We start from the raw sequence: 23,724 nt of genomic DNA on the forward strand, positions 1-23,724 counted from the left end.
TGCGTGAAATGGTGACTGCATCCTTTTCACCATAGGTCACTGTACCATGTCACTGTAAGTCACCCCTATGGTAGGCCCTCTTAGCCAAGAGGGCAGGGTGCAGGTACTGGATATAGGTCACTACTTATGACCAGCTACATAACGGTAACTCCAAACCTAAGCATGTTTGGTACCCCAATACTGTTGCCCGTACTGGAAGTATGATTCCATACACTCTGGGGGCTCCTTAGAGGACCCCAGCATTGCTCCTACCAGCTTTCTGGGGTTTTCCGGGCTGCCCAAGCTACTGCTACCTCTCAGACAGGTTTCTGTTCTCCTGCAGCTTGAACAGCTCAAGCCCAGGAAGGCAGAACAAAGGATTTCCTTTGACAGAGGGGGGTAACACCCTCTCCCTTTGAAAATAGGTGTTACATGGCTTGGGAGGGGTAGCCTCTCCAAGCCACTGGTATGCTTTGAAGGGCACATTTGGTGCCCTCCTTGCATAAACCAGTCAGCACAGGTTCAGGGACCTCCAGTCCCTGCTCCGGCGTGAAACCGGGCAATGGAAAGGGGAGTGACCACTCCCCTGTCCATCACCACCCCAGGGGTGTGTCCAGAGCTCTTCCAGAGGGTCCCTTGATTCTGCCATCTTACATCTAAGGTGGGCAGTGGCCTCTCGAAGCATCTATGTGGCCATGTCAAGGAGGTGACGTCAGAGCCCCTTTCTGATAGGCGGTTACTTAGCTAGGTGACCAATCCCCCTTACAGGGATATTTAGGATCTCCCTCTTGGGTGGGTCCTCAGGGTTGATGAGCAAGACTCCAGCAGAATTCCTCTGCATCGTATACTTCAACTTCTGGCCACTGGAACTGCAACTGGACCCTCCAGGAACCGACAAGCTCCATCTACGACGAAGACTCTGCTTGCAACATTGTTTCCACGGCTCCTTCCAGCTTCTGCAACATTTCCCTGACTGTGCATCCTCTGAGAGTGGCAAGTCTTCAGTCTGCACGAGAAGGAAGAAGGATTCTCCCTTGGAGTGAAGGAGTCACTTCCCTGTATCTGCAGGCACCAACTGCAACAACGACCGGCTGCATAGATATCCTCTCATCCTGAGCTGCAAGTATCCTGCATCACAGGTGGTGGTCTGGAGTGGTCCCCCTGTCCTCTCTGCTAGCTGTCCAACTTTGGTGGAGGTAAACCTTTGCCTTCCCACTAAGGACAGTACCCCGTGCATCGGTACCTCAAACATAGGTACCTGTACCCTGCCCGCTGGGCTAGGAGGGCCTACCGTAGGGGTGACTTACAGTAACCTGGTGCAGTGACCTCTAGTGAAAGGGTGCATGCACCTTTTCACGCAGGCTGCAATGGCAGGCCTGCAGACACCTTTTGATTGGGCACCCATGGGTGGCACAATACATGCTGCACCCCATGGGGAACCCCTGGTGCCCCAACTCCCTGAGTATATAAGTACCATATGCTTAGGACTTACTTGGGGGCACCAATATGCCAAATGTGGGGTGTGGAAAAGTCCTAAGCAACCAAATTTAGAGGGAGAGAGCACAATCACTGGGTTCCTGGTTACCAGGATACCAGTGAACAGAGTCAAAACACACTGACAGCAGGTAAAAAGTGGGGGTAACCATGCCACAAAGAGGGTACTTTCTTACGGGGAGGATGAGTGGGTCGGTAAGGAATATGCAACTAGAATACGTCTCTACCAGATTAATCGCTACCGAAGGTAAATAACTTGTTCATCTGATAGAGACTTCTAGTTGCAAATTCCTTACCTTAGAATAGATACCCAAGGAATACCATCCTCGGCGGTCGGCTGCAAACCAAGATCATACGAGAAAGTCCTGCAGGACCAAAGTAGCCGTCTCTGCAGACAGTACTGTCCAGGCAGCAATGTTTTGTGAACATGTGCAGGGATATCCCACGTTGCCTGGCAGATGTCCAGGTCAGGAACTCTGTGTGCTAACGCTGTGGTGGCAGCAGTTGCTCTGGTGGAGTGAGCACGCAAGCCCTCAGGTGGTTGCTTCTTTGCCAAAGCGTAGCAAATTCCGATGCAGAGCATCACCCATCATAAGATGGTTTGCTTCTGCACCACCTGTCCTTTCTTTGCATATCCCACACACAGTTGATCGTCAACCTGGAAATCTTTGGTACGATTGAGGTAGAACGCCAACTCTCTTTTTGGATCCAGACGGTGAACTCTCTCCTATTCATGAGAGGGATGTGGGAGTGCATAAAAAGTAGGCAAAGTGATGGACTGGCCTACATAAAAAGGCACAACAACCTTAGGAAGAAAGGAGGCCCTGGTATGAAGCACCACTTTGTCAGGATGGACAGATAAAAATGGTGGCTTCGAAGAAAGAGCCTGAAGCTCACTCACTCTGCAAGCAGACATGATGGCAATAAGAAACGCAGTTTTTAGTGCGTGGAAAGCAAGGGATAATTATGGACTGGCTCAAAAGAGGCACACACAAGGTAGATAAGGACCAGGTTCGATTCCCACTGGGGTATTATGAACGGGTTAGGTGGATACAAATGTGTGAGTCCCTTAAGGAATCTCCCAACAATGGGAGACTTGAATAGAGAAGGATGATCTGGCAATATGAGAAAGGCAGAGACAACCGGCATATACGGCTTTGGTGGAGGGACGACTGGCTGCCAAGATAACATTACAGACTTCGGGCGGAAGGTCAAAAGCTGTCAACTTCCGCTGCTCAATCTCCATGCAAGAAGGCAGAGACTGGACAGGTTTGGGTGGAGAACCGTCCCCTGCTGCTGCTCAGTATCCCATACTCTTCAAGCCCAGTATTGAGCTACAAGGATTACTTGGGCCCGGTCGTTTTGATCTTCTTTAGAACACTGGGCAGAAAGGCGTAAAGGAGGCCTGAGTTCCACTCGAGACAAAAAGTGTTGCAGAGCGATTGCCACCTTTGAAACTCCAACGTGCAAAACAGCTGACATTGCTCGTTCTCTGCGGAGACGAACAGATATAGGCAAGGGCCTCCCCATTTCTGAAAGAGACCTTGTGCCACCTCCGGATGGAGATGCCATTTGTGATCGACCATGCATCGACGGCTGAGTTGGTCTGCTCTGGCATTCAGAGAGCCTGCCAGATGTTGAACTATCAGGGTTATGCCCTGGTGTTCCATCCACATCCAGAGGCGCAGAGCCTCTAGACAAAGGCTTCATGACCCCACTCCATCCTACTTGTTGTAGCACCACATGGTGGAGGTGTTGTCTGTGAACAGCTGCACCGCTTCCTTTTGAGAGAGGGAAGGAATACTTTCAATGCAAGCCTGTTTGCTCGGAGCTCCAACAGATTGATGTGGAGTCCGGACCCCACTGGGGAACTGAGACCTCTCCCATGTGACCGCCCCATCCTAGGAGTGATGAACCTGTCACTACACTGAGATGTGGCTGGGAAAGGGAGCGGGATCTGCAGTTCACCCAATCCCGATTCGAAAGCCAACACTGCAGATTGTGCAGCTCCCTCCGAGATCTGGACCATGTCGGAAAGATTTCCCTAATGCTGCACCCGCTGGAACTTCAGGTCCCACTTCATATCCCGCATATGCCATCTGGCATGTGTCACTAGCAGGATGCAGGAGGCCATGAGGCCCAGCAGCGTCAGAGTCATTCTCACCGAAATCCAGGATGGAGGCTGAAACATCGGTATCATAGCCTGAATATTCTGGACTCACTTTTCAGGAGAATAAGTCTCAAACTGCACTGTGTCCAGAACAGCTCCGATGAAGAGGGGTGTCTGAGGGGGCGTCAGGTGTGACTTCGGTACCTTTATAGTGAACCCCAGCGAATGCAGAAGGTTCTCCATAGTCTGAAGGTGGAAGATGACAGTCTGGGGCGTGTTCGCCTTCAACAGCCAGTCATCGAGGCAGGGCAAGACTGAAACCCCTAACCTGGGCAGATGAGCTGTGACCACCACCATCATGTTTGTGAACACCCAAGGGGCACTGGTAAGGCCAAAGGGGAGCACGGTAAACCTACCACGAATCGCAAGTAACATCTGTGGACAGACAGGGTGGTATATCGAAGAAGGCGTCCTGCAAGTCCAAAGCTACGAACCAGTCTGCAGGGTCCAAGGCAGAAAGAACCTGAGCCAGGGTGAGCATTTTGAACTTCTCTTTCCTGAGGAAGAGATTGAGGGACTGGAGGTCTAGGATAGGGTGAAGGCCCTTGTCCTTCTTGGGCATCAGAAAGTAGCGGGAATAACAACCATGACCCGCTTCTGGTGCAGGGACCCTCTCTATGGTTCCCTTGGCCAAGAGAGCCGCGGCTTCCTCGCGGAGAAATGCCAAATGATCCTCCACTAAGCCGTCGTAAGATGGTGGCATGGGCAGCAGTATAGTCTCAAAGGGGAGGGAGTAGCCTCTTCAGACTATTTGCAAAACCCACCTGTCTGTCCTGACTGATTCCCAGTGGGGCAGGTGATGGCGGATCCTCCCACTAACTGGTCCGGGATGTTGCGAAAGACTAGGAGGGTTTGGAGGCTGCAGCGGGGGTGTGGGTGGACTGGGCAGACCTCTGCCTCCCTGACCCACACGCCTGTGGAATTCTGCATCCACGGGCAAGCAGAGGCTGAGTAGCATATGCGGCTTAGTGGCTGGTAGGGAAAGGATGTGGGAGGAAGCACCTCCGTGGTCACGAAAGGGGCAAAAAGAGGACTGTGCCGGTTGAGGGGCTGCTGCAGAGGGAAAGGGACTGAGCCATAGCCCAGGACTCCTTAAAACGTTCAAGCTCCGAATCCGCTTTGTCTCCGAAGAGACAGGTGCCATCGAAGGGCACGTCTATGAGAGACTGTTGGACATCTTAAGGCCACCGTTGACGTAATCGATCAATCCAGTGAGTCAGTTGTGTCCAGCCCACAACAGATGGTGAACTTGGCCGCATCCCTCCCATCAGCAACAGCTTGAGAGATGATGGCCCGGGCCTCCTCCGGGACCCGGGGCAACACCTGCATGACCGCATCCCATAAGGAATGGATGTAGTGGCCCAAAAGGCATGCAGTAGGGGGTGCAGATGAGAATGTGCCAGATGAGGAAGAAGCCTGGATGACAAGGCTCTCAGGCATAGGGTGTTGAGACAGGAATTTAGGGTTGTTCAGGGCAAGCCAATGGTGGGTGACTGTCCTATTCACAGGAGCCACTGTGCTGAGTCTGGACCAGGTATCCAGAAGGACATCCGGGAGGGCTGTATTGAAGGGCAGAAGGGGTTCTGAAGTGGAAGCCCCACGCTGAAGCAAGTCAGTCACAGAAGGAAGCTTGAGGCCGAGGGCCTCAGCACCCTTCTGATCACCAAAGAATATGACACTCCTTCCGCCATAGCCACAGTAGGGGGAGAAAGCATGCCAGTGTCTGCTGAAGTATCCAGACCACTAGCCTCGCCCAATTCCTGTGATCAGTCCAATTCAGGATTGTTTTGCTGGTACCCCAGAGGGTCCAGAGACCCCTCCAAACCTTACCCGTAATCATACCTGTAGGAAGCTGGCTCTGTATATACTATATCAAAATGAGATATAGTGTGCACAGAGTCCAGGGTTTCCCCAGAGGCTAGACAGAGACTGAAATAGATAATACTAATGCTCTATTTGTTGTAGTGTGGTCGAGCAGTTAGGCTTATCAGAGGGTAGTGTTAAGCATTTATTGTACCTACTTCAACAATAGAAGAAACACACACTCAATGACTTAACTCCAGACCGACAGGATTTTATATAGAAAAATATGTTTTGTTAATTTATTTCTAGAATCACAAGATTCAGTTTGCAGGTAAGTACATAAAATAAAAGGTACTTTGCATATATATGATCAGGACTTTGAATAGAATCGACAATGTATACAGTTTTTCTTAAAATGGCAAAAAGCTGTTTTAAAAGTGGACAGAGTGTAATTTTCAACAGTTCTTGCAGGTAGGTATACAACTTACAGTTCTTATCTCTGGGGTGTAGGTAGTCCATCGTTGGAGGTTCAAGTTAACCCTAAACACCGACCACCAGCAACACGGGGCCGGTCGGGTGCAGAGGTCAAAGAGGGGCCCAAATAACATAGGTGCCTACGGAGACTAGGGGTGCTCCAGTTCCAGTCTGCTAACAGGTAAGTACCTGCGTCCTCGGGGAGCAGACCAGGTTTTTTTTGTATCGCACGGGGGGTCTGCTGGCAGGTAAGTACCTGCGGTTTCAGAGGGCGGACCAGGGGGGTTCAAGTGAGCAATGGAGGGGCCCCACGTAGGCACCAAACACACACCCTCAGCGGCACTAGGGCAGCCGGGTACAGGGTGCAAACAGGGCATGGGGTTTTCAATGCAACTCTAAGAGGGGACCCTGAGGGTCACTCTGAGGCTGCAGATGAGGTCCAGGGGGGCTTCTCGGGCAAACCACTGTCTGGGCAGGGAGGAGGGCCGCCTGCTGGTTGATGCTGCTCCGGGGTCAGTTTCTCCAAGGCCTGGGGGCTGCGGGTGCAGTGGTTCTTCAGGCGTTGGTTATTTTCGTCCGGAGCTCGCTGTCAGGAAAACTAATGCCAGTGTTGTTAAGTTCTTCCCTCAGCAAAAACGATTCCCCTTTTCCTTGCGCCCACGTTGGTTGCACCTGCGTCCTCACTCCTGGGGGCTCTTGCGGAGGCTGTTATTAGAACTAGCTTCTCCAGGTTTAACTGCCACTCAAGATGGTGGCCGCACATCTTTGTGAGGTCAGCGCTCTAGTGTTTTAACCTTAGTCTTGTGCTGAAGCTTCCCTCCAGCTGTTTCTCTCTGGGAGCTGTGCATTTCAACTGCCACGCTGAGGAGAATGAGCAGTTGTCCTGAAGCGCTTGGTTTCAAAGAAAATTCTTCCAGTTTTTAGTAATTAATTATTTTTCTTGTTACGGTGTGCACACCAGCTACTTTTTCCCTTCTGGGGAAGCTGAATTTCTTCCTCCTTCCAACAACTGGCTATTGGCTTTCTGAGGAGAATTTGTTTTGACTTAACAGAATCTCAAGCAACTGCAGTAAGGAATCCTTTTGTATGATTTCCAGACTTGCGAATATATATATGTACATATATATTCAAAAACTCTTCTTGCAGACTTGCCAGTCTTAGAGACAAACCTCAGACTAATTCCTAGAGTCTGTAATTGAGAAAACTGAACCTTGAGAAGTTTTCGTTTCCTGTAAAAGACATCAGTAGATTGTATATTTGTGAACCTTTGAACTGTTCTCCAGAGGACCTTGGATACCTCTGACTCCTGGAAAAAAGAAGATATTAAGTTAACATTGTTCTCTTAGAGAGAGGTTAGTCTCTCAAAAGATCCAGGTTAGAAGAACAATAGAATTGGGTGAATGTGAATGGCTGAACAGTTGAATGCGCAGTAGGAATGTACTTATCTATGCTCTTATCACCCGACTGCAGATCCTTCCTTTAAAGAAATCTCAATAAGAAGAAAGGTGCAGTGTAGGAAAATGGCTCCCTGTTGCAGTTACCCACCACGTTTTGCCTGCTATTGATGCTAACTTGACTGAGAGGTGTGTTGGGACCCTGCTAACCAGGCCCCAGCACCAGTGTTCGTTCACTAAAAATGTACCATTGTTTCCACAATTGGCACCGCCCTGGCACACAGATAAGTCCCTTGTAAAAAGTACCAGTGGTACCAAGGGCCCTGTGACCAGGGAAGGTCCCTAAGGGCTGCAGCATGTGTTATGCCACCCTAAGGGACCCTCACCTAACACAGGGACACTGCCATTGCAGATTGTGTGTGTTGGTGGGGAGAAAAAGGCAAAGTCGACATGGCATCCCTCTCACGATGCCATGCACACAAAATACTGCCTGTGGCATAGGTAAGTCACCCCTCTAGCAGGCCTTACAGCCTTAAGGCAGGGTGCACTATACCACAGGTGAGGGCATAGCTGCATGAGCAATATGCCCCTACAGTGTCTAAGTCCACTCTTAGACATTGTAAGTACAGTGTGGCCATATTAAGTATATGGTCTGGGAGTTTGTCAAAAACGAACTCCACAGCTCCATAATGGCTACACTGAATACTGGGAAGTTTGGTATCAAACGTCTCAGAATAATAAACCCACACTGATGCCAGTGTTGGATTTATTACAAAATGAACACAGAGGGCATCTTAAAAGATGCACCCTGTATTTTACCCAATCCTTCAGTGCAGGACTGACTGGTCTGTGCCAGCCTACCACTGAGATGAGTTTCTGCCCCCATGGGGTGAGAGCCTTTGTGCTCTCTGAGGACAGAAACAAAGCCTGTACTGGGTGGAGGTGTTTCTCCCCCCCTGCAGGAACTGTAACACCTGGTGGTGAGCCTCAAAGGCTCATGCCTTTTGTTACAACACCCCAGGGCATCCTAGTTAGGTGAGATGCCCGCCCTTCCGGCCACTGCCCCCACTTTTGGCGGCAAGGCTGGAGAAGATAATTAGAAAAACAAGGAGGAGTTACCTACCAGTCAGGACAGCCCCTAAGGTGTCCTGAGCTGAGGTGACCCCTGCCTTTAGAAATCCTCCATCTTGAGATTGGAGGATTCCCCCAATAGGATTAGGGATGTGCCCCCCTCCCCTCAGGGAGGAGGCACAAAGAGGGTGTAGCCATCCTTCAGGACAGTAGCCATTGGCTACTGCCCTCCTGACCTAAACACCCCCCTAAATCTAGTATTTAGGGGCGACCCAGAACCCAGGAAATCAGATTCCTGCAACCAAGATGAAGAAGAAGGCCTGCTGACCCGAAAGCCCTGCAGAGACGACGGAGATGACAACTGACTTGGCCCCAGCCCTACCGGCCTGTCTCCAGACTCAAGGAACCTGCACAGCTACGCATCCTACAGGGACCAGCGACCTCTGAAGCCTCAGAGGACTTCCCTGAACCTAAAGGACCAAGAAACTCCAGAGAACAGCAGTACTGCTCAAACACAGCAACAACTTTGCAACTTTCTTGAAACTTTTAAAGACTTCACTCTTCCCGCCAGAAGCGTGAGACTTCACCCTCTGCACCCGACGCCCCTGGCTAGTGCTCCAGAGAACCAACACTACAGGGAGGACTCCCAGGCAACTGCGACCTCGTGAGTAACCTGAGACGACCCCCCTGGACCCCCACAGCAAAGCATGCACAGAGGATCCAGAGGCTCCCCCTGACCGCGACTGCCTGGAACAAAGAACCCGACGCCTGGACCAAGCATTGCACCCGCAGCCCCCAGGACCAGAAGGAACATAACTCCAGTGCAGGAGTGACCATTAGGCGACCCTCTGCCTAGCCCAGTCGGTGGGTGGCCCGAGAAGCCCCCCTGTGCCCTGCCTGCACCGCTAGAGTGACCCCCGGGTCCCTCCATTGATTCCTATAGAAAACCCGACACCTGCTAAGCACACTGCACCCAGCAGCCCCTGTGCCACTGAGGGTGTGTTTTCTGTGCCTACTTGTGTCCTCCCCAGTGCTCTACAAAACCCCCCTGGTCTGCCGCCTTCCGAAGACGCAGGTACTTACATGTTGGCAGACTGTAACTGGAGCACCCCTGTTCTTCATAGGCGCCTATGGGTTTTGGGCCCTCCTTTGACCTCTGCACCTGACCGGCCCTGTGTTGCTGGTGTTGTGACTTTGGGGTTGCCTTGAACCCCCAACGGTGGGCTGCCTATGCACAGGAACTTGAACTTGTAAGTGCCTTACCTTCCTGAAAAAAATAACCAATACTTACCTCCCCCAGGAACCGTTGATTTTTGCACTGTGTCCACTTTTAAAATAGCTTATTGCCATTTTAACTTAAACTGTGTATGTTACTGCTCTAATTCAAAGTTCCTTACTTACCTATGAGGAGTACCTTGCATTTTACGTATTTACTTCAAATCTTGAGTCTTGTGGTTCTAAAATAAATTAAGAAAATATATTTTTCTATATAAAAACCTATTGGCCTGGAGTAAGTCTTTGAGTGTGTGTTCCTCATTTATTACCTGTGTGTGTACAACAAATGCTTAACACTACCCTCTGATAAGCCTACTGCTCGACCACACTACCACAAAATAGAGCATTAGAGCAACTAATTTTGCCACTATCTTACCTCTAAGGGGAACCCTTGGGCTCTGTGCACACTATCTCTTACTTTGAGACAAAATATACAGAGCCAACTTCCTACATGCAGGTTACAGAAGCACACACTGAATATCCTATCTTCAAGTGGGAAACACAGGTTGGAACTGGATCTGGAGGCAGTCTCTCTTTTTTTTTCCCATTCCCATTTCCCCCAGCGGATGCAGAGTTCAGATAATCAGTAAAGTTTGAGCACAGGGTAAAAGGCATCTGCTCCTTTGGAAGTTTGATTTAATGGGTAATCGCCTGACACTCACAGTCAGGGGGGTCCTCGGGATTCCCTCGGCAGGCATCGTCGTGGGGGTTTGGTGGGCTCTTGCTCACAATCACCTGAGGACCCTTTCTTGCTGGGTGGACCACCTGGACACAGGCCGTGGGTGTCAGGTGCACAGGGGTCAGGACTCACGCATCTGGAGTGAGGTGGGAGTCCTTAGTTGTAGGTTTCTCCAGACAGAGCCACTGTCCTCAGGAGTTCTTGGTCCTTTTGGGTGCATGGTAGTCCTCTGGAGTTGGCAGAGGTCGCTGGGCCCGCTGGATGCGTCGCTGGTCTTTTTGCAGGTTCTTTGAAGCAGAAGACAGGCCAGTAGAGCTGGGACCAAAGCAGTTGTCGTCTTCCTTCTTCTCTGCTCGGGTTTTCAGCTTAGCAGTCCTTATTCTTCTTGTAGATCGCCAGGAATCTGGTGAGCTGGGTTCATGGAGGCCCTTAAATCCTGGATTTAGGGGCGTGTTAGGGGTCAGAGAGCAGTAGCCAAGGGCTACTGTCCATGAGGGTGGCTACACCTCCCTTGCGCCCACTCCCTATTGGTCCCTGTCCTCCAAACCAAGATGGAGGAATCTGCAGGGAGGGGGTCACCTCTGCTCTGGACACCTTAGGGTTGGTCCTGGCTGGAGCGGTCACTCCTCTCTGTTTTCCCTAATTTTTCCGCTGGACTTGCCACCAAATGTGGGGCTTTGTCAAGGGGCCGGGAATCTCCACTAACGGTAGTGCCCTGGGGCACTGTAACCCAAGGCTTGAGCCTTTGAGGCTCACCGCCAGGTTTTACAGTTCCTGCAGGGGGAGGTGTGAAGCACCTCCACCCAGGACAGGCTTTGTTTCTGACTACAGAGTGCACAAAGGCACTCACCCCATGTGGTAAGAAACTTGTATGAAAGTGGCAGGCTGGCACAGACAGGTCAGTTCCACACTAGCAGTTGGGCTAACATACAGGGGGTATCTCTAAGATGCCCTCTGTGTGCATTTTTCAATAAATCCCACACTGGCATCAGTTTCAATTTATTGTGCTGAGAAGTTTGATACCAACCTTCCCAGTATTCAGTGAAGCCATGATGGTGCTGTGGAGTTCGTAATGACAAACTCCCAGACCATATACTCAATATGGCTATACTGCACTAAAATGTGCGACCATGACCCGAAGTCGTGCTCCTAGTGCCAGGCCATGCAGCAGAAGGCCTTGAGGGAGCAGTCCCTGAAGCTTATGGTGGCCTGGAACTCGACTCCGTGTAGGTACCGATCTCGCTCAAGCGGAAGGTCTCAAGACCAGTTGCGGAGCCACCACCACTTGTCTTCTAAAGCAGAGTCCCAAAATGGCTGCTAACACTTCCTTGTTGAAGTGTTGGCAGCCAATCAGATCTCAGAACGAGATTGGGAGGTGTGTGAAGCCTTCGCGTACCTATATATACAAATTTAATTAATAAAAAACTACTGAACAGGTTTACACCAAATAACAAAAAGGGCACTTTCTGGACCACGAAGTACCTTTCTGCCAAATCTGGAGTAATTCCATCCACTGGTTCCGGTGCTATCGCTGTTTAAAACCATATGGAAAAATGAATGGGTGAAAAGCGTTTTGGGACCCGTCCAATTTTCTCGGCCCCCTGTTGACAGATCACCCCGACACTTTCTAGACAGACGCTGAAGTCAGCGTTGTATTTTCTTTGAACATTTTGTGAAGATTCATCCAAAGATCCCAGTTATTAGCAAAACCAAAAATGCTTTTTCTACAGAAACTAGTCCTAACTATAACTAGCTAGTAGCGACCACCACTGGTTATTTATATATATATATATATATATATATATATACACATCATTGTCACCTCCTGCTCCGTAAGGGGCCACAGACCCTGCACGGCGGCCTGGGTTACTGGGGCAAAGCATCCCACAGAAAATGTCTCCAAAAAACGAAAAGCCCAGGCACCAGTCCATGTTAAAATCCAAGCATTTAATAGCATTTCTGAGCAGCAAGACAAAAAATCCTGACGAGTTTCGGCAACAGCATGCCTTGTTCACAGGTAAGTAAGAGCAGGTGTGAGTGAGCCAGTGCTTTTTAAATACACAGTCATGTGACTTCAATAACCAAACTCCAACTCCCATAATGCACAGTTCCATATAAATAACTACCTGAACTGGAGCGCTTAATTTCCATATAGCTGCAATAGCGTCACAGGCACTTCAGTTCACCATATAAATGTTCTTGTGTGCATTAGGTATCCATTACTTGATAGTCCACTTGCTTTTACAGTTGCTGCCCAGCATGATAACAGCTATACAAGGAATACATGAAAAGTAAGAGGAGAGGCACACTGTCTCCCTCCTATCCCTTGCTCACCTCCATCACAATATATTTCTCGGATAAATGCCTTGTTTGCATGAAGGAGAGCGGGTCGGGCCCCTTCCATAAAACTATCATTGTCACCTCCTGCTCCGTAAGGGGCCACAGACCTTGCAGGGCGGCCTGGGTTACTGGGGCGAAGCATCCCACAGAAAATGTCTCCAAAAAACGAAAAGCCCAGACACCAGTCCATGTTAAAATCCAAGCATTTAATAGCATTTCTGAGCAGCAAGACAAAAAATCCTGACGCGTTTCGGCAACAGCATGCCTTGTTCACAGGTAAGTAAGAGCAGGTGTGAGTGAGCCAGCGCTTTTTAAATACACAGTCATGTGACTTCAATAACCAAACTCCAACTCCCATAATGCACAGTTCCATATAAATAACTACCTGAACTGGAGCGCTTAATTTCCATATAGCTGCAATAGCGTCACAGGCACTTCAGTTCACCATATAAATATTCTTGTGTGCATTAGGTATCCATTAATTGATAGTCCACTTGCTTTTACAGTTGTTGCCCAGCATGATAACAGCTATACAAGGAATACATGAAAAGTAAGAGGAGAGGCACACTGTCTCCCTCCTATCCCTTGCTCACCTCCATTACAATATATTTCTCGGATAAATGCCTTGTTTGCATGAAGGAGAGCGGGTCGGGCCCCTTCCATAAAACTATCATTGTCACCTCCTGCTCCGTAAGGGGCCACAGACCCTGCAGGGCGGCCTGGGTTACTGCGGCGAAGCATCCCACAGAAAATGTCTCCAAAAAACGAAAAGCCCAGGCACCAGTCCATGTTAAAATCCAAGCATTTAATAGCATTTCTGAGCAGCAAGACAAAAAATCCTGACGCGTTTCGGCAACAGCATGCCTTGTTCACAGGTAAGTAAGAGCAGGTGTGAGTGAGCCAGTGCTTTTTAAATACACAGTCATGTGACTTCAATAACCAAACTCCAACTCCCATAATGCACAGTTCCATATAAATAACTACCTGAACTGGAGCGCTTAATTTCCATTTAGCTGCAATAGCGTCACAGGCACTTCAGTTCACCATATAAATGTTCTTGTGTGCATTAGGTATCCATTAATTGATAGTCCACTTGCTTTTACAGTTGCTGCCCAGCATGATAACAGCTATACAAGGAATACATGAAAAGTAAGAGGAGAGGCACACTGTCTCCCTCCTATCCCTTGCTCACCTCCATCACAATATATTTCTCGGATAAATGCCTTGTTTGCATGAAGGAGAGCGGGTCGGGCCCCTTCCATAAAACTATCATTGTCACCTCCTGCTCCGTAAGGGGCCACAGACCCTGCAGGGCGGCCTAGGTTACTGGGGCGAAGCATCCCACAGAAAATGTCTCCAAAAAACGAAAAGCCCAGGCACCAGTCCATGTTAAAATCCAAGCATTTAATAGCATTTCTGAGCAGCAAGATAAAAAATCCTGACGCGTTTCGGCAACAGCATGCCTTGTTCACAGGTAAGTAAGAGCAGGTGTGAGTGAGCCAGTGCTTTTTAAATACACAGTCATGTGACTTCAATAACCAAACTCCAACTCCCATAATGCACAGTTCCATATAAATAACTACCTGAACTGGAGCGCTTAATTTCCATATAGCTGCAATAGCGTCACAGGCACTTCAGTTCACCATATAAATGTTCTTGTGTGCATTAGGTATCCATTACTTGATAGTCCACTTGCTTTTACAGTTGCTAGGAGCCAAATTGCTAGATTCAGCGATGCTGGGTTTGGATGCCTGATCTGTTGTTTGTTTTGCGTTAGCAGATCTGGTCTGTTGGGTAGTTTGACATGAGGTACTACTGAAAGGTCTAGTAGCGTTGTATACCAAGGTTGTCTTGCCCATGTTGGAGCTATTAGTATGAGTTTGAGTTTGTTTTGACTCAATCTGTTTACTAGATATGGAAGGAGAGGGAGAGGGGGATGAGCGTACGCAAATATCCCTGACCAATTCATCCATAGAGCATTGCCTTGGGAATGCCGGTGTGGGTACCTGGATGCGAAGCTTTGGCATTTTGCGTTTTCTTTTGTTGCAAATAGATCTATTTGAGGTGTTCCCCAAATTTGAAAGTAATTGTTTAGTATTTGGGGGTGAATTTCCCATTCGTGGACTTGTTGGTGATCCCGAGAGAGATTGTCTGCTAGCTGGTTCTGGATCCCTGGAATAAATTGTGCTATTAGGCGAATGTGGTTGTGAATTGCCCAATGCCATATTTTTTGTGTTAGGAGACACAACTGTGTTGAGTGTGTCCCCCCCCGTTTGTTTAAATAATACATTGTCGTCATATTGTCTGTTTTGACAAGAATGTATTTGTGGGTTATCATGGGTTGGAATGCTTTCAACGCTAGAAATACTGCTAACAGTTCTAAGTGATTTATGTGGTACTTTCTTTGATGAACGTCCCATTGTCCTTGGATGCTGTGTTGATTGAGGTGTGCTCCCCACCCTGTCATGGAAGCATCTGTTGTTATAACGTATGTTGGCACTGGGTCTTGGAAAGGCCGCCCTTTGTTTAAATTTGTACTGTTCCACCATAGAAGCGAGATGTATGTTTGGCGGTCTATCAACACCAGATCTAGAAGTTGACCCTGTGCCTGTGACCATTGTGATGCTAGGCACTGTTGTAAGGGCCGCATGTACAACCTTGCGTATGGGACAATGGCTATGCATGAAGACATCATGCCTAGTAGTTTTAATACTATTTTTGCTTGTATCTTTTGTGTTGGATACATGGCTTGTATGACCTTGTGAATTGTTTGAACCCTTTGTGGACTTGGAGTGGCTATCCCTTTTATTGTGTTGATTGTCGCTCCTAAGTATTGTTGTGTTTGACACGGCAAAAGTTTTGACTTTGCATAGTTGATGGAGAAACCCAGCCTGTGAAGTGTCTGTATGACATACTTTGTGTGATGTGAACACTTTGTTAGCGTGTTGGTTTTGATTAACCAGTCGTCTAAGTAGGGGAACACGTGTATTTGCTGCCTTCTGATATGTGCAGCTACTACTGCTAGGCATTTTGTAAAGACTCTTGGCGCAGTTGTTATTCCGAATGGCAACACTTTGAATTGGTAATGTATTCCCATGAATACGAACCTCAGGTATTTCCTGTGCGAAGGATGGATCGGTATATGGAAAGACGCATCTTTTAGATCTAATGTTGTCATGTAGTTTTGCTGTTTGAGCAGTGGGATTACGTCTTGTAATGTGACCATGTGAAAATGGTCTGATTTGATGTAGGTGTTTAGTGTTCTGAGATCTAGAATTGGTCTTAGTGTTTTGTCCTTTTTCGGTATTAGAAAGTACAGTGAGTAAACTCCTGTGTTCTTTTGTGGACCTAGTACTAATTCTATTGCGTCCTTTTGCAGTAATGCTTGAAGTTCTAGTCCTAGAAGATCTACATGCTGTTTTGACATATTGTGTGTTTTCGGTGGGACGTTTGGAGGGAATTGGAGAAATTCTATGCAATAACCATGTTGGATAATTGCTAAGACCCAAGTTATTTCCTCCCAAGATTTGTAGAACTGGCTTAGTCTTCCCCCCACTGGTGTTGTGTGAAGGGGTTGTGTGACCTGTGAGTCACTGTTTATTTTGAGGGGTTTTGGGACCTTGAAATTTTCCCCGGTTTCTTGGGAATTGTCCCCCTCTGTATTGTCCCCGAAAACCTCCCCTTTGATATTGTCCCTGGTAGGTAGGTGGTCATGTTTGTGAGGTGCTGGTTTCTGTGGGTTGACCTCGAAACCCTCCCCTAAAAGTAGTTTTACGAAATGTGCCAAATGTGCCTCTGCCCTGCGGGGAGTAGAGTGCGCCCACGGCTTTGGCTGTGTCGGTGTCCTTTTTTAATTTTTTAATTGCTGTGTCCACTTCCGGCCCAAACAATTGTTGTTCATTAAACGGCATGTTAAGCACAGCCTGTTGAATCTCGGGTTTGAACCCAGAGGTGCGCAGCCATGCGTGTCTCCTTATGGTGACTGCAGTATTTATTGTTCTTGCAGCTGTATCCGCTGCATCCATAGAAGAGCGTATTTGGTTGTTGGAGATATTTTGTCCCTCTTCAACCACTTGTTGCGCTCGTTTTTGGAACTCTTTGGGGAGGTGTTCGATGAAATGCTGCATCTCGTCCCAATGAGCCCTGTCGTATCGCGCTAGGAGTGCTTGGGAGTTGGCGATGCGCCACTGATTTGCAGCTTGTGCTGCAACCCTTTTCCCAGCTGCATCGAACTTGCGGCTCTCCTTGTCCGGAGGTGGTGCGTCGCCTGATGTATGCGAGTTGGCTCTTTTACGAGCTGCTCCTACGACTACTGAATCTGGCGCCAGTTGTGATGTAATAAAAGCAGGGTCTGTAGGCGGTGCTTTGTATTTTTTCTCCACCCTTGGAGTTATTGCTCTGCTTTTAACTGGCTCTTGAAAAATCTGTTTAGCGTGCCTTAGCATTCCCGGGAGCATGGGAAGGCTTTGATAATGGCTATGGGTGGAGGACAGGGTGTTAAAGAGGAAGTCATCCTCAATAGGCTCCGAATGTAGCGATACATTATGAAATTCGGCTGCCCTGGCTACCACCTGTGCATATGCTGTACTGTCCTCAGGTGGTGAGGGCTTAGTTGGGTACGATTCAGGGCTATTGTCCGATACTGGAGCATCATAGAGGTCCAATGCATCTGGATCATCTTGGCTCATGGTGGTATGAGCTGGTGAATGTGGTGGAGTTTGTGCCGGTGATGCATGGGTTGACGGTGGTGAAGAGGGTGGTGGAGTTACTTTCTTTACCACCTTTGCTTGTGGCTGCTTGTCTTCTTGTTGGAAGTCAAGTTTTCTTTTTCTCCTGATTGGAGGAAGAGTGCTGATCTTCCCTGTATCCTTTTGGATAAAGATCCGCTTTTGCGTGTGATCTGGTTCTATTGTTTGTAATTCCTCCTTAAATCTGTGTTTTTTTAGTTGGGAGGACAGTCCTTGTTCCTCTGAGTAGGAACTGGTTTTCGGTTCGGTTGCCGGGCGTTTTGGCACCGAAACCGTGTCTTTTGATTTTTTCGGCTCCGACAAGATCTTTCTTCTTTTCGGTGTTGTGCCTTCTCGGTGCCGAACATCTTCGGTGCCGTTGTCTCTGTGCCGAGCAACTTCGGTGCCGCTATCTCGGTGTCGACCCTTTTCTGCACCACTCTCTCGGTCCCGAGATTGTTGCTTGCCTGTGTCTCGACCTGAGTCGGACGACTTCGGCACCAGCTCGCCCTTTTTCGGTGCCGATGGACGGTCACCTACTTTATGGGTTAAGCCATGGCCTGTTGGCGGTGGCGTCCCCTGGGCTTTCTCTGTTTTTTCGTGTGATCTTTGTTTCGACGTCTTACTCACGGTTGGTTGCTCTTCGACGTCGAATTCTTCGGAGTCTGAATCGGGGATGGAGAATGTTTCTTCTTCCTCCTCCTTGAACCGTTGTTGTCCTGTCGGCGTGGACGCCATCTGCAACCTCCTGGCTCTTCGGTCTCTGAGCGTTTTTCTCGACCGAAACGCGCGACAGGCCTCGCACGTATCCTCCTTGTGCTCGGGGGACAGGCACAAGTTACAGACCAAATGTTGGTCCGTGTAAGGATATTTATTGTGGCATTTAGGACAGAATCGAAACGGGGTCCGTTCCATCAGTCTCGATGTTGCACGCGGGCGGGCCGACCAGGCCCCGACGGGTGATCGAAATTACCCCGAAGGGCTACCGGAGCTTCTTCAAGATTCGGTGTCGATCTGTCTAATCTAACCCGATACCGAACGAAACAATACCGACGGATTTTTCCGAGATTCTGACTAACTTTCCGACCCGAAACACGGAGCGAAAAGGAACACGTCCGAACCCGATGGCGGAAAAAAAACAATCTAAGATGGAGTCGACGCCCATGCGCAATGGAACCAAAGTAGGAGGAGTCCCTCGGTCTCGTGACTCGAAAAGACTTCTTCGAAGAAAAACAACTTGTAACACTCCGAGCCCAACACCAGACGGCGGACTATGCACAGCATGTGTATCTGCAGCTACACATGCCACCGAACATATATGTACACACACAAAAATTGCACACGCATATATACCTTAAGTAAATTAAATTTGTAAAAAATAATTATTTAATTGCATTGCCCAGCCCTTGACAGCACTCGTCACAGTAACCTTCTCTGTGGGGAGAGGCTCACAGCACCTGTCTGCTGGAATAACTCGACTGCACACGTAATTTTCAGTTCCATCTGTGAAAACGCCACACAGTTTATGTTCTCACTGCAAGAACTGAGTGTACAGTAATGGCATTTCGCCTACAGTTCAATTGTTTTAAGCTGTGGCAGACAGACGTTGATCCTGCAAAAATGCAGATGAGCGTCAACTTACTGTAAAATAAAATAATGCTCACTCCTAGACTGCACCCAATGTACCCTGCCTTCGGGCTGCTGAGTACCGCTCAAAGGTGTCTTGCAGCAAAGGGTAATCCACAGGGCTTACGTCCTACACTACTCTCATGAACTGCTGCTGAACCACTGCCCATCCTCAGCTGTAGAGAAGGCTGGCCATAAGAATGCCAGCTTAGGCTGTGCCCGCTTCAGGAACAACTTATATATCTGCACGCAGAGTTGGTGGAGGAGAGTGTACTCTTCCGAGCTGTCTGCAGTAGCATCAAGTTCTATTTGTCACTAAAACAACAGCAAACTTAAGTTATCTATGGCAGCCCTGCATTGCTTCAAGAAGTGGGCAGCATACTATGAACCTGCACAGTGAATCATCAGAGTAACAGCCATCTTCGGTTCCAGTTTGTCCCCAGCCCTGCATTGTCATTTAATATACCTGTGTAATTCCTTGCATAGTTATTTTGCTGAAGTAAATGACGCAATGCAGGATAAATACATTCAGCACATAACATCTTGAGAAAAAACACTGTCACAGTCAGGGTAGAAGACACTTTCTGAGCAAATCTGTACCACTAATCACAGATTTGGGCTAGTCCCAGTATTAAGTCATACATCTTCTCCTGTAAAGCACAAAGTCAGTCCGATTGTACAGTTCTTCTTGTGATCTTACAATCACATCTGACGCACAATGTTTCTCTAGGAAGGACATTAAATGTCTTCAAGGGGAGCAACATTTTGGGGAAATAAAAGATCCTGCACAAATTCCATACAGTCTACCAGACCCTTCTGGTAGTCTGTCACCTCTCCTAAAAATAAGGCACACTAATCTCCTCTACGCTTGATTTCCTCAAATTGTTGAGCCGTTCTTGTAGTGTGGTGTGGTGTGGGGAGGTAAGCACTGAACATCTGATAGCTATTTCTATATCTTATTAGGAGGATCACCAACAACATGGCCTTTTCTGGAGATCTTGGCTCCCTCGTAAAAGGGGACTTACCAGTAAAAGCAGTTTAGTGTACTAGTGCAGCTCAATGTCATCGTCTATTCAATCTAAGATGTGCTCCTGATAATCAGCAAATCATGAGCATTCCCATACCAAATGATAAAATGTAGCCTCCATATAGCCACATCTGGGACATTGGCCCTTGTTGGTGCCATCCAAGTTAAGTAACAAGATGTGGGTGAGACACATTGGAGGCAAACATGTCAAACTGTGACACATTCAATCTATCATTGCTGGAAATCTTACCTTATGGTCATGCATATGCTTAACTGCATTAAAAGTCACGGCACTGAAATTTCTTTTGGTTTAATGTTATATACTTACTAGTTTAATTATGAAACTGCCTCAACATTGCAAACTAAAGATACGAACATGAGCACGCCCTGATTTTGCAGTTTAAACTAATTTTCTGAAAGAAGTGCCTGCGTAACATTTGGTCACCATCACCAATAATACTGCCTTCAGAGGTTGGAGTGCACGGAGCTTCATAGGTACTCATAGGTACCAGAGATCACCTGGGTGAAGATAATCATTGTCCACTATCTCTAACATAATTCAGCACTGAAAATTGACACTACATTAATTTATCTGAAACCGGTACTTGATAGACTTATCCTGCACATATAGCAAGGAGCAGAAAGCGTTTTACGACATACAGCTCACTGTGCGACTAAATAGTAGTTCACAGTGAGATAGGATTTTTCACAATAATTTGTCAGTTTGAACAAGTGAATCTACTGCAAATGCTCCATGGTTTGCACTGTAAAGTATTTTTACACTGAGGGGCAAAACACACTGTAGCAATCGTAAATCTTGCTGTTGCCCTATAGTTTTCTGCTTTTGGACTAATGTAGCAGTAAACCATTTGTTTTGACTAGGCAGGAGACTATTGAATCTAACAATGATTTTAGAGCCTGCTCGTTGCTTACCTTTTGTTAGCTTGCATGGCATTTGTCTTTACAACCTCATAATTGGTCACTGTAGGCTTACCATAATTGCCGTTCCTGTCTGTGGAGCAGGGACGAAGCACTGATTGATTCAACTTAAGCAGTTAATAGCAAACACGTGCCCACCAAGAAAAACAAAATGGCAAAGTTTTATTACCTATAGTTAACTGATTTCTTTTATTTTGGCAAATCTTTTCTCACTTTGCACTAGTTTTTTTTTCTTCTCTTAGGCACTGTTCTCAAAAGATGATTATCTTATTCTAAATGTTGCAAAGCAACATTGTTTCCTTCTGATGTATAAATTCCAAAATTATGCTTTAACATCTAATTGTGCAGTATAATTCAATCCGCCTCACTCCGAGCTAACTCCAAGTCAAAACAACCCACCCCACCTCGCTCACACCAATCCACTCCAAACAATCCAATCCACTACACTCAATTCAAACCACCCCAGACCAATCTAATCCATCCCACTCATCAAAATCCACTCCTATCCACTAACCTCCAATCCTTCCAACCCACCTCACTCAAATGTGCCCCATCTGCACCACTCCAATCTGCCCCACACCATTCCAAAACAACCTCCCGACTCCAATCAAAAACATACTGTCCCACTCCAAAAACAATCTGCCCCAATCCAATCTAAAACAATCTGCCACACTCCAATCCGAAACAATCTGCACCACTCCAATAAACACAACGGGCACCACCACAATAAAACAATCTGCGTCATTTCAATCCAACAATCTTCACCACTCTAATCCAGAACAATCTGTCACACTCCAATCAAGAACAATCTACTCCACTCCAATCTCCCCAACTCCAATAAAGACATTCTGCCCTATTCCAATACAATCTGCTCCACTCCGATCCCAAAAAATCGGCATTACTCCAATCCAAAACATTCTGCCTCACTCCAATCTAAAACAAAAGCTGCCCTATCCAATCTGCACCACTCCAATCCAAAATACTCTGCTCCACTCCAAACCATAGCAATCTGCCTCACTCCAATCGGCCCCATTCCAAAACAAAACAATCTTCCCCATGCCAATCCAAAAAAATCTACCCCACTCCAATCAAAAACAATCTGCCCCACTCTAGTTTGCCCCACTCCAATAAAAAACAATGTGCCCCACTCCTGTCGGCTCACTCCAATCTGCCCCACTCTAATCCAAAACAATCAGCCCCACTCCAATCAGCCCTACTGAAATCCAAAATAATCTGCTTCACTCTAATTCAAACACTGCCCCCTCCACTTTGCCCCAGTCCAATACAAAACAATATGCCCAACTCCAATCCGCTCCACTCTAATATGACCCACTCGAATCCAAAATAATTTGCCCCACTCCAATCCGCCCTACTCCACCCAATCCACTCCACTCCACTCCAGTGCACCACAATCTACCTCACTCCAATCCAAACCAGTCTGCCCCACTCCAATCTACTCCACTGCAATCCAAAACAATGTGTCCTATTATAATCCAAAACAATCTGGCCCACTCCAATCCAAAAACATCTTCACCACTCCAATCCAACACATTCTGTCCCACTCCAATCCAAAATAATCAGCCCCACTCCAACCAAAAACAATATGCCCTAATCCAATCTGACCCACTCCAATCCAAAACAATCTGCCCCACTTCAATCTGTCCGACTCCAATCTGAAATAATCTGCCCCACTTCAATCTGCCCAACTCCAGTCCAAAACAATCTGCCCCACTCCAATTTGTTACACTTCAGTCTGTCCCAATCCAATCCAAAACAACCTGCCGAAATCCAATGTGTTCCAATGTGTTCCACTGCAATCTGACCCACTTGAATCCAAAACAATCTGCCCTACTCCAATCCCCCCATTCCAATCCGCTCCACTCTAATCCAATCCACCTCACCTCAATCCAATCCGCCCTACTCCACCCAATCCACCACAATCTACCCCACTGCAATCCAAAACAATCTACCCCATTTCAATCTATCCTGTTCCAATCTAAAACAATATGCACCACTTAAATCCAAAAACATCTGCCCCACACCAATCCAAAACAATATGCCCCACACCAATCCAAAACAATCTGCCCATTCCAATCAGCCTTATACCAATCCAAAACAATATGCCCCACTCAAATCTGCCCCAATCCAAAACAATCTGCCCCACTCCAGTCAGCCCCACCGAATCCAAAACAATCTGTCCCATTCCACTATCCCTCACTCCAGTCCAAAACAATCTGACCTACTCCAATCTGCCTCACCCCAATCCAAAACAATCTGGCCCACTTCAAACTTCCCCATTCCAGTCCAAAACAATCTACCCCATTCCAGTCTGCCCCACTCCAATCCACCCCACTACCTCTCAATCCACCCCACTCCAATCCAAGCCACTCCACACCAATCCACTCCAATCCACCCAACTCCAATCCAATCCAATCTATCTCACATCAATGCAACACATTCATCCCACACTCCATCTCAATCCACCTCATTCCTGTCCAATCCTGCACACTCCAATCCACCCACACCAACCCAACCCACTCCAGTCCAATCCACCCCACCCTACTCCTGTCCAATCCAATCCACCCACTTCAAGCCACCCCTCTCCAATCCAACCCAGCCCACTTTAATCCAACCCCACTCCAATACACACTAGGCCAAATTACCTTAGTACAAACCACTCCAGCCCAATCCACCCCACACTAATCCAATTCACCCCACTAGATTCC

The 23,724-nt window shown here is 47.8% G+C and overlaps 1 protein-coding gene across 3 annotated transcripts in view; it reads right to left on the reverse strand.

Annotated features, from left to right (window-relative positions):
* Positions 1-23,724, reverse strand: part of VPS8 (VPS8 subunit of CORVET complex) — a 1,496,959-nt gene that overhangs the window by 121,695 nt on the left and 1,351,540 nt on the right. The window lies entirely within an intron of this gene.

Source organism: Pleurodeles waltl, chromosome 3_1 (assembly GCF_031143425.1).
Source record: "Pleurodeles waltl isolate 20211129_DDA chromosome 3_1, aPleWal1.hap1.20221129, whole genome shotgun sequence".
In the NCBI taxonomy this organism is placed as follows: Eukaryota; Metazoa; Chordata; class Amphibia; order Caudata; family Salamandridae; genus Pleurodeles; species Pleurodeles waltl.